At 36.6% G+C, this 11,481-nt stretch overlaps 1 pseudogene; it reads left to right on the forward strand.

Moving 5' to 3' along the window:
- Window positions 1–9,303: 9,303 nt before the first annotated feature.
- LOC105241725 lies at window positions 9,304–11,202 on the forward strand (annotated as a pseudogene).
- The last annotated feature ends 279 nt before the right edge of the window (window positions 11,203–11,481 follow it).

Genomic DNA, 11,481 nt, shown 5'->3' on the forward strand with positions numbered 1-11,481 from the left:
TCCCATCAATTGTGTAATTATTTTGAATTACCTTATTTGAACTACATTTCAATTCTAAAGTCTGATATATAAATCACAGGACATTGAAAAAATAAAGTCAGTGGTATATCTTTTTAATTCCATTTCCAGAAATAATAAGCATATGTAAAAACACAAATTGGATCATATTCACTTTTATGTGTTTAGGAACAGAGCCATTCTCCACTGCAAGTTTTCTTCTTTCTCTCTCATATTTGTAATTTCTCTTTTTATTAGCTAAAACATTCACCTCCTTAGATCCTACAGGGCACTATTTTTCTGCTTTTAACAGGAAACATCCCCAAATAGTTACCAGTTACTATCACCACTTTCTTACCTCCCACTCCAACCTCGACTGAGAATAATCATCTGTCTACCTAATATCCCTATTCCCATCTCCAACGCCAATCATTACACTGAAACTGTTTTAATTAAAGTCAACAATAATTTCTCGATTAATTAATGTAAGTGCTTCTTTTCAATTTTGATTCTTGTTTTGGACCCCTCTTGTCTTTGACAAATTTGATTACTCCCTTCCTGAAAATCTCTCATCTCTGGTTTCCATTAGACAAGTTATACTATGTCCCCTTCAATTTCTTTGGTTATTTCTTCTCAGCATTCTCCCCTTCCTCTTCATGCTCTTTAAATATTCCTGTTTTCTAAGATTCTGGTTTTGTCACCCGCCCTTTTCAATCTCATTCTGTACCCACCCTGAGAAATTTTTTCCATACCCTGGGTTCCAGTGATTGTTATTCAAACTTGAACACTAGCTTAAACTTCTCTGAGCTATGGTCTCGTGTATTTGTTGTCGACTATGTACCTCCTAGGGGATCTCCAGATCAACGTGGCCCAATCTGTTTCTTTTCCTATAATCCTCATCTTGGCGAATGGTTTCACCATTAAGACATTTATCTGAGCCTAATAGCTAAGAGCTATCTTTAGTTTCCTGTTTTCTCTACCTCCTTCACCATGAAGGTGTCTCTACTGATCACCTTCCCTAAACAATAGGAACATTAGTGGATTTATGCTTGCATTAATCAATCCATGATTTTTACTAGCCCTGGATGTCATGACTTGCATCTTATACCCAAAGAAATATTTTTGCAATAGGTAATTTTTCTTTCAATGTTTTAATATATTTTTAAATTTTGGTTAGACCCAGTACATTAAATAAATCTATTACTCAAAATTTCTAAGTTAGGTCTTTCATATAGCATCACTAAGTTCTTTATTTTAATTCATTTCTTCTTGATTGACTATATTTTATCAAGCATATATTTTCAAGGCTAACTCATTATTCCTCAATATCTTATATTTTACCCAGCTTGAGAATGTTAGTGTGTGTGTGTGTGTGTGTATTTGGTTTTACACAATTTTATTACATGTATAGTTTTATATCTCCACCAATGTAGTCATATACAGAACAGTTCCATCATCAAAAGTATCCTTCATATTGCTATTTTATCTTTACACACACATACTTCCTACCCATCCCTGTCTTCCTAAGCCCTACCAACCATTGATCAATTTTTCATTTCTATAATTCTGTCATTTCAAGTATATTATATAAATTGAATCACACACTATGTAAATTTTTGTTTTGTTTTGTTTTTACTCAGAATAATTCCCTTGAGATTCATCCAAACAATTTTATGTATCAATAATGTATTACTTTTTATTGCTGGGCCATATTTCATGCTATAGATATGTGTTATATATTCATGATATGGATATGTGCTATATAATCAGAAACTTTAAGATATAGCAGATTTTCTGAATTTATTGTTATTGTCATTATGGCTTATTGTACTATAGAAGAAAATCACCAAAATATAAAATAGAAAGAAATGTCAATCATATAAAATTAATTCACATATAAAATATGTGCTATATAATCAGAAACTTCAAGATATAGCAGATTTTCTGAATTTATTGTTATTGTCATTATGGCTTATTGTAGTATAGAAGAAAATCACCAAAATATAAAATAGAAAGAAATGTCAATCATATAAAATTAATTTTTAAATTAAAAATAGTGCATTTATAAAGAAAGATGGCACTGTTACATTAAAACACTAGCTTTCAAAACAATTTAACAATTCTTCCCCAAAATCAGTATGAGCCAAATATAAACACAAAGATAAATCTCATTTTTAAAATTCTTCATTACAATAGATAGTGAAATTCATGTAAGAATCTTGTGTTATTTTTTGAAATTTATGTAACAAGTTACTAAAACTTGGCATTTTGAAACAACACTCATTTATTATCACACAGTTCTGTTGGTCAGAAGTTCAAGTAGGCTGACTTGGGTTCTCTGTTAACAAGTATTATAAGAAAAATTCCAAGTGTCACCCAGGCTGGGCTTTTATCTGGAGGCCCAGGTGAGGAACCTACTTCTCAGCTCACTCAGGTTGGCAGAATTCATTTTCTTGTGGTTGTAGAACCGAGATCCCATTTCTTTGATAGCTGCCAGAGAGGTTCCACTCTCTTTCCCAAAGGCACCTCTATTTCATCTCGCATGGGCCCGCCCTTCTTTCAAGTAGCAATGGCTTATTGAGTCCTTCTCATTCTTTGACTCACTCTTTCTCTTCTGCTGTCAGACTGAGAAAATTTTGCTTTTAAAGGGACCCGGGGCGCCTGGGTGGCTCAGTCCGTTAAGTGTCTGACTCTTGATTTCAGCTCAGGTCTTGATGTCAGGGTCGTGGGATTGGCCCTGTTTATGCTCCAGGCTAGGTGTGAAGCCTGGTTAAGATTCTCTGTCACTCGGGGCGCTTGGGTGGCACAGTGGTTAAGCGTCTGCCTTTGGCTCAGGGCGTGATCCCGGTGTTGTGGGATCGAGCCCCACATCAGGCTCTTCCTCTATGAGCCTGCTTCTTCCTCTCCCACTCCCCCTGCTTGTGTTCCCTCTCTCGCTGGGTGTCTCTATCTCTGTCAAATAAATAAATCTTTAAAAAAAAAAAAAAAAGGATTCTCTGTAGCTCAGCTCCTCCCCTCGCCCTGCTCTCACACATGCACGCACAATAAACAAAAAAAATACAGGGACCCAAATTCCGGGTCTGTTTACGGCTACTGACAATGGGGCTAGCAGACACTTTATACTGGGTGGGGATTGTTTACAATTTTTGCTTGGTAGGCCTAGGCCCCTGAGACATCTGCTGGGCTGTTAAGGAATGACTCTCTCTTGTGAGCTTGTAAAATAGACCTGAGTTTCAGGACAATTATCTTCATCTGATATGAAAGGCAAGACAATCTTTAAAAATCCTCAGAAATTTGCTGGAAAAAGAAAAAAAAAGGAAGGAAGTGGAACAGGAAGATAGTCTTAGAGTTCTGTGACAGTTAGGGCTACATGGGAGGGACAATTGTGAGAGGCAGCCATATTGGCCATTGCCTATGTCATACCCTTCAGAATGTATCCCAGGTGTGTGGCAAGCACAAAATGGATAAGTCTACTGGGAAGGGAAGAAAACGTCTGGAAATGCAAGAGTTAAACAGTAAGACACCTGAGTGGCTATAATCAAAGGCAAATGCTTAATTATTTTACTTAAGAAATGGAATATTGACTCTGTTTTTCATAGTGTGGGAAAGAGTTTGAATCTCTTTCTAGTCTGATAGTCCTCTAATCTTAAAGTAAGCAGGGTAAGATTCCTGTTGTCCCCACTGTGGGAGAAAAATCAGAAGCAGCTGTAGGAGGAACATAGACATATAATGAATCTGCAGGGTCAATCATATAGGAAGAAAAGTCATGTCTGCATAAAAAGGAATGGGCAGTATATCTTATAGTGGATGTAGAGTGAATGAATCTTTCTGAAAATAAATAGTGTGATTCTATTTTCAGCAAGCATTTAGATGGAGCTAAGAATTTTTCATTAAATATAAGGATCGTAATGCATAGAAATGCTTACCTTACTTCGTCAGTAGAGAAAAGTATTGGGCTGAGAAAAGAAATCCAGAATATCTAGACAATGTAAATGAGAAATTAAGATTTAGTAAATTGAGAAATTATTTATGTTCACCTTGCTGAAAGTTTTAAGCAATTTCTAAGAGAAGGGAGTTAAAGATAGAAGAACACAAGAATTCCAGTTTTAACCTATTGTTTTAAAAAAAACAATTTGTTTAAATTAACCATATGACAATAGCATGCATTAGTCATTCTCAACTACACTAAATCACCCATGTATGTCTCGACATTAAACAAAGCTAATTAAGCGTCAGAGACATCCTGGAACAGCCTCTGTACCATGTATTCCCACCCATGATCCAGTGTGGAAGGAAGCATTTGAGACCACTGAAATTTGTACCTTTCTTCCTAGACAATTTCGGGAGAGACAATCAGGATAACGTGTAATTTGCTTCATATCCTTGTTTGTTTCGCCAAGAGAGGAAGACTATCTGTGTCCATACCAGGCTCCAGAAAGGAGACAGACACCGTACCAATTATTTGAAAAATGGAAATTCAACTAGATACAAAGTTGTTAATGAGAGAACTGAAAAGGTGAAAAGAGAAAAGAAAGGTAGCAATTGTAGAAACAGTTATTAACCCTGGAACTGAGGGAACAAAGAGAAAGGGTTGTGATTGCTCTCGGTAATTTAGATCAATTTTATCATCTCTAAAATGAGGCTGTTGGACTAAATTTTGTCTAATGTCCTATGGCTAATATTCCCCACAATCTGCGCCTTAAAATTCTGTGGTTCTATAAACCATGCTCAATTAAGCCTTATATGGCAAAATAGAGGGTTGTGTTTATATTTCAGTTAAAAAGATAAGTGCTGGCATATTAGGATAATGTTATCTGATGTATAGAATAAACCCCAAATTATAATGACCCAAACATCATTGGACCTTATTTCTTGTTCACTTAAAAGCCATAAAAAGATGACCCTGATTATTGGGAGATTCTTTTCTCTTCAGTGCCTTAGGGACCCAGGGACCAAAGTCCTTCCATCTGTGGGTTCCCTATTCCACCAATCATTATGCTCATCTAAATCAAAATGGAAGGAGAGATAATACATAGGGTTTACTCATGAAAGTTTTATGGTCATGCCTTGAAATGGTGCTCATTCTTTCCACTGACATTCTATTGGTGAGAAATCAGTCACTGTGAAGTCCAGTTGGAAGTAAGGTAGGAATATTTAGTTTTTCTAAATCCCCAGTAGGAAAAGAAAGATGTTTGGTAAAGAGCCAAGAATCTCTGCTACAGCTTGCCTCATGAAAAAAATCTAAAGAAGCAGCATTTTGGAGTCTAAACTTTCTAATATGAGCTGCTTAATTAATCCATGTTTTATTTTTTAAACATATCCATATTACTTTTATTTTTCAATAAACTTATTAATATCCTTTTAATAACTTTCTTTAGAGGTCAATATTTACTTAAAAATAAAATATTACATATTAATTTTGTCCTTTATCCTGTCCTTTATTCTAAAACAAAATACCATTTTTTAGCACTAAGTTACCACAATATGCTGAAACATTTTATTCATATATTCATGTCTCCCACTGCAATTTTTTATTTATTTATTTATTTATTTATTTATTTATTTATTTATTTAGAGTGCATGGCGGGGAGGGCCAGAAGGAGAGGGAGAAAGAGAATCTTAAGCAGGCTCCATGATCATTGTGGAGCCCAACAAGGGGTTCAATCTCAGAACCCTGAGATCATGACCTGAGCCAAGGTCAAGAGTCAGATGCTTAACCAAGTGAGTCACCCAGGCGCCCCATCTTCTACTGCAGTTTAAACCATTCTGTGCAGGAACTATATTTTTTTCATCTTATGTATCCTTAGCATCAAAAGGGCACAATAAAACCATTTAAACTGTTTTAAAAAATGACCTCAAATGAAAATGTAGTAAATGTTTTAAATCTTCCCATTTCTAAATTTTATTGAATAGGTTTAAGGTTGTTAATGTTCTATAAGTTTTCTATTGTTGTCATTTGGTTTTTTTTGTGTGTTTTTTTGTTGTTGTTGTTGTTTTTATGAACAGCATGAAATTAAGTAGTCTTGGAAACTACTATGGAAGAAAAACAGGACTGTGAATACACTTGTAGAAAATGTGTTCTTTCCCTAACCAAAGCCTGAACCCAGGACCAGAATGAATAGAAGACCTTTCCTTAGTTTCATACCCCATTGTGATAGCTGGTTTTATGTGTCAATTTGACCTAGCTAAGGGATACCCAGATAGCTAGTAAAACATTATTTCTGTGTGTACCTTTGAGAGTTTTTCTGGGAGAGATTAGCTTTGAATTGGTGAACTGAGAAAAGTAGATGGTCCTCCCCAATATGGATGTGTGTCACCCTACTTTTTGAGGGTCTGAATTGAACAAACAGGCAAGGAAAGGGCAAATTGCCTCTCTTTTGAGCTGAGATATCCATATCCTTCTTCCCTGGGACATTCGTGCTTCTAGTTCTCAGGCCTTTGGACACAGATTGGAACTTACCCCGTAGGCTCCCCTGGTTCTCAGGCCTTCAGACAGACTCAGACTGAATTACAGCTACTGACTCTCCTGGTTCTCCAATTTGTAGGCTGGGGACTGTGGGACCTCTTGGTCTCCATGACTGCATAAGCCAATTCCGATCATAAGTTTCTATATATACAGCTTATAAGTTCTGTTTCTTTGGAGAACACTCAGTAATATATCCATCCTTCACTGAAAGAGGTGAAGAAGTATACCTAGTAGGTTTGTTCCTCCCCAAATAAGGATCAAAAGTAAACCCACTAATAACTATTTCTAAGACCCATGTTAACCCCATTGTCTAGCGTCAAAAGAAGATCTGGAGTTTCACTTCCGGTGAAAGTGAATTAGTGATCCCAGACACTAGCATCCAGCAGGCTCTGACCCTTGAAAAGAGATGTAGACCATGACTTCTCCTAAGGTTGATAGTGGGGAGGAACGATTGCAGGCTAAGTTGGTGAAGGTGAAGTACAGAGGCTTGAAGGATGATTTTCTCTACGACCTTTACAGACTTGGGCAGAAAACTATTTTTCCTCAATTTTTTCATCTCTTTCAGTTCTAAATTCGAATAAGCATAATGGTTAAGAGCTTTTGCTCTGGAGGGAGAAGACCTGGAGCTGAATATTGACTCTGACTCTGTAAGCATGGGTGACTGATTTAATCTCTCTAAATCTTAATGCCCTTATTAACAAAATAGAGATAATTATAGCATTTTCCTTATAGGTTAGCATAATGCCTCCCCTATAAAAATAGCTGAATGACATGTAATTTTAAAATTTCTATTACTGCAGAGATATCAATCTCTCTAAAAGTAGTACTTTTAAAATACCTCATTTATGTAAAATCTGAAAATCAATAGGATTGTTATGAGAGTTAAAGGCCATAATGCATATGGAATTATTCTGTATAAAATAAAGAATAGGTGCTGTATTAATGGCAAAGTATTTATTGTTCAAGAAAATGGCCTTACTTAGTAACTGTAACTTTAATCATCACTTTCTGCTGACCTTGTATATATGTTACCTATGATGGGGGGGTCGTAAAGATCCAATCTAACAGTCTGACTGAAAACAATGAAATAATTCTTTTATTTACTAGATTCAGAGACAAGGATCAATTGCAAAATACAAATGAATTAGAGTCATTCATACAGTTGAATATTTAGATGCTAAAATATATAGTTTTGGAAATAATAAGAAACACTGTAAAACAGGGAAAATCTGAGTGGGCCTCTTAGGATAAGTAACACCTCCATAGTTGTAAATTTTAACAATGTTACAATGAAGTAAGGTGGGGGGAAGGAAAGGTGGTCGCAGTTGGGGGTCTGGGGAGCCCATGACCACAAAAAAGAGAAAAGAGCAAGATAAGCCTTTGTGGGAAAGGTAAAAATGAGGTTGGTAGACCAGTGCTACATGTATGAATGGATAGGGAAAATAAGTTTATGTCAATGTTGTTTCTTACTTGGAATTAATTATGTGCTTCACCAAAGCTTTATCTCTGAAATACTAAATTTGCAACTTTCAGTTTTTCTATGGTCACATCACAATAAATAGTCACCAAACAGTAAATTAAAAAGAGATATTCTGTATGAATTGAACTGTACTTTCAAATCTCTGTTTTTGATACCCAGATATATCTAATTTTGTTGAAGGTACCAAGTACTCTGAAGTTAGATTTCACAGGAAGTTGTGATTCTCCTTTCTTTCTTGAACTCAGTGAAATTCTTCAGCAGTGTAAATCCCTTTGAAGTCAGGTCGATATGCCAATGTTGAATCAAATTTTGTGAACTTCAAAGCTCACTCTGTTGTGGAGGATATCCTGTTGAGGCTAGATATTGCAAAAAGAAATGAGAATATGACTCAAACATTTTAACTAACTTGTTTTCTAAAGTAGTATTTGAGGTTTCTTATTCTGTGAATATTCATCTTTTTTATATACTTAAAATACTTAATACTATAATATTGTTACCATCATATTCCGAAATTTTACTTTATACTTTTTTATGCCATAGAAGTCTGACAAACTTACTTTAGATGGGAATTTTACTTTCCTTTTATCTTACTTGAAGGAGTTGTGGGAAGAGCAAAGAGTTCAGAATCTTAGAAGTTTCAGGAAGATTTCAGCTATGTGTCCTTGGGTCAATTGTATTCAAAAATTAATTTTAAAAACTATATTATATAGTTTTTATAAGAATGTATAACAATGCATGTGTAAGTGCTTAATATTCAATTATAGTAAATTAAAAGCTTTTGAGTAAAGTCGATTTCCTTTTTTCCCCATGAAACACTAAACATGGGGTGCCTGGGTGGCTTAGTCATTAAGTATCTGCCTTCGGCTCAGGGTGTGATCCCAGAGTCCTGGGATCAAGCCCTGCATAGGGCTCCCTGCTCCACTGGGGGCCTGCTTCTTCCTCTCCCACTCCCCCTGCTAATGTTCCCTCTCTCATTGGCTGTCTCTCTCTCTCTGTCAAGTAAATAAATAAAATCTTAAAAAAAAAAAAGGAAGAAACACTAAACATTTTCGGGACCATGAATGTTCAGATTAAATTATTATTCACTCAAAGTGGTGAATATGTGGGCAACATCTCCCTATAGAATGAGAAGCTGTTGTATTAAAATGCTATTATAGAACCTTCTTCAAGCAAATCAAAAGCAATTACGAAAAAAATGGCATTAAACCTTCCAATACCACTTGAGAGCACACACTTATTATTTAATTAAATGGCCAGATCCATTCTTTATCAAATAGGTATTGAGAGTCAATTCTGTACTAGGCATTCTTTTCATTAAAAAAAAAAAAAAAAGCAACAGCTCTTCCTGTGCTGGTTAGCAATGGAGGATGTGAAGATCTTGAACTCCAAGGCCAAGGTGGCTCAAGTCCAGGCAGCACGGGCAGTCAACACCAGTGCAGCCCAGGAGCTGTAGGACCTGCTGAGGACCAACTTGGGGCCTAAGGACATCATGAAGATGTTTGTGGTGCTGGAGACATCCAGCTTACTAAAGATGGCAATGTGCTGCTTCCTGAAATGCATATTCAACACCCAACAGCTACCTTATAAACCAAAGTAACAACAGCCCAATATGGCATAACTGGTGATGGTACCACTTCCAACATCCTAATCATTGGAGAGCTGCTGAAACAGGCTCTCTACATTCCTGAAGGTCTTCATCCCAGAATAATAACAGAAGGATTTGAGGCTGCAAAGGAAAAAGCCCTTCAGTTTTTGGAACAAGTCAAAGTAAGCAGAGAAATGGACAGGGAAGTACTTATAGATGTGGCCAGAACATTTCTTCATACTAAAGTGCATGCTGAACTTGCTGATGTGTTTGTTTGTTTTTGTTTGTTTGTTTTTTACCCACGTCTTCACAGAGGCTGCAGTGGACTCTATTTTTGCCATTAAAACACAAGATGAAACTCCTTACCTCTTTGTGGTTGAAATTATGGAGATGAAAACTGATACAAACTTCATCAGAGGTCTTGTTTTGGACCATAGGCCACAGCATCTTGATATAGAAAAAAAAAAAAAAAAGAGAGAGAGAGAGAGAGTAGAAGATGCATACATCCTCACATGCAATGTGTCATTAGAATATGAAAAAGCCGGAAGTGAATTCTGGTTTTTTTTACAAGAGTGCACAGAAGAGAGAAACTCCTAAAAGCTGAAAGAAAATTCTTTGAAGATAAAGTTAAAAAAAAAAAATAGAACTGAAAATGAAAGTCTGTGGTGATTCAGATAAAGGATTTGTTGTTATTAATGAAAAGGGAATTGACCCCTTTTCCGTAAATGCTCTCACCAAAGAAAGCATAGCAGTTCTGAGTAGAACTAAACGAAAAAATATGGAAAGGCTGACTCTTGCTTGTGGTGGAGTAGCTCTAAATACTTCTGATGACCTAAATCCTGATATTTTGGGACATGCAGGACTTGTTTATGAGCATACGTTGGGAGAAGAGAAATTCATCTTTATTGAGAAATGTAACAATCCTCACTCTGTCACATTATCTGTCAAAGCACCAAATAAGCACACACTTGCTCAGATCCAAGATGCAATAAGAGGGGCGCCTGGCTGGCTCAGTTGGTTAAGAGTCTGGCTCTAGATTTCAGCTCAGGTCATGATCTCAGGGTCCTGAGATCGAGCCCAGGGTCTAGCTCTATGCTTAGTGGGAAGTCTGCTTCGGGATTCTCTCTCTCTCCCTCTGCCTGCCCCTCCCCCTGCTCACTCACTCACGCACTCTCTCTCTAAAATAAATAAGTAAATCTTTTTCAAAAAGATGCAATAAGAAATGGCTTGCAAGCTGTTAAAAATGTTACTGATGATGGCTGTGTAGTTCCAGGAGCTGGGGCAGCGGAGGTGGGAGTGGGGAAGCCTTGATTAACTGTAAGCCCCGTGTAAAGGGCAGGGCCCAACTCGGAGTTCAAGCACTTGCTAATGCTTGAGCCTCAGTTCTTGCTCAGAGCTCTGGTTTTGACCTTCAGGAAATGCTAAAGCTGAAGCAGAACTTTCAGAATCAGGTCAGCTTGTGGGTGTGGACTTGAATGTAGTGAACCAGCGGCAGCCGCAGAAGTCAGCATGTGGGATAATTACTGTGTCAAGGAATAGCTCCTTCACTCCTGCGCTCTGATTGCCACCCATATTGTCCTAGGTGATGAGATCACACGAGCTGGACTGTCTTCTCTAAAAGTTAAATTGAAGCTTCCCTTGTGTCATCTGAATCATGAAGACTCTGCAGAATGATCCTAAGGATATAGCTATGGAGTTTTTGTCCAAGCTTCAAGTAATTTTCAAAGGAATCTTATTTTTCCATATGAAAAAAAAAGAGAGAGAGAACACTGTCACATTCTGAAGTTCCGAAATTATAATTACAGTATTTTTTAAATTGTACTGCAGTGTACACACATTAAGTAGCCTGTTTTTACCCATTGAACAGGATGATTTGCTTTATCTTCAATGATATAAAAGTATCATTGTTAGATAAGTGTATTTTATCTACCTTGTTATTAAACGTTCCTTGAA

Source organism: Ailuropoda melanoleuca, chromosome 2 (genome assembly GCF_002007445.2).
Source record: "Ailuropoda melanoleuca isolate Jingjing chromosome 2, ASM200744v2, whole genome shotgun sequence".
NCBI lineage: Eukaryota > Metazoa > Chordata > Mammalia > Carnivora > Ursidae > Ailuropoda > Ailuropoda melanoleuca.